At 44.9% G+C, this 486-nt stretch overlaps 1 protein-coding gene across 1 annotated transcript in view; it reads right to left on the bottom strand.

Moving 5' to 3' along the window:
* Window positions 1-486, bottom strand: part of LOC107578354 (dynein regulatory complex subunit 7-like) — a gene marked incomplete at its 3' end in the record, with an annotated part of 5083 nt that overhangs the window by 3722 nt on the left and 875 nt on the right. The window lies entirely within an intron of this gene.

The following is a 486-nucleotide window of genomic DNA, read 5'->3' as shown; positions in this document are numbered from 1 at the left end:
AATATCAGGTTCAGTGTGGAACTTCAACAGTTAAATCAATAATGGCATTAAAACTATATGGAATATTAGAAACATTCTGTACTTCCTCCTCGTCTTCTGGCTCTTCAAGTGTCTTTGGGTCTGAAATGATTGACAGAGATTGGCCACACAGCACATACTCCCACTTTGACAGATCGCCCAGGTCAAAGGTCATCTCCTGCAGACACACAAAGACCCGGTGACATTTCCAATGCTCATCATCTTCACTGAAAATATTCAAACACATCCACATGAAGATATACTGACATTACAACCAAAAGTGCAATCTTGCTTGTTGACCCAGTAGTTTTGATGGTTCCAGACGCTCTCTATGCCCAGGAAGTTCTCATTGGTGGTGGAGTAGCTCTTGCTTGTCAGAGGGTCAATGAAGAAGTTCTCAGGTATCTCCCGGTTCCCTGAGAGCAGCAGAACCCAGCAGTGAACTCTCAAGCCCCGAAGAGGGTCGGG

Source organism: Sinocyclocheilus grahami, unplaced genomic scaffold (genome assembly GCF_001515645.1).
Source record: "Sinocyclocheilus grahami isolate Dianchi unplaced genomic scaffold, SAMN03320097.WGS_v1.1 scaffold9877.1, whole genome shotgun sequence".
In the NCBI taxonomy this organism is placed as follows: domain Eukaryota; kingdom Metazoa; phylum Chordata; class Actinopteri; order Cypriniformes; family Cyprinidae; genus Sinocyclocheilus; species Sinocyclocheilus grahami.
Note: the sequence above shows the minus strand (reverse complement) of the source record. Positions and strands in the feature narration are given on the sequence as shown.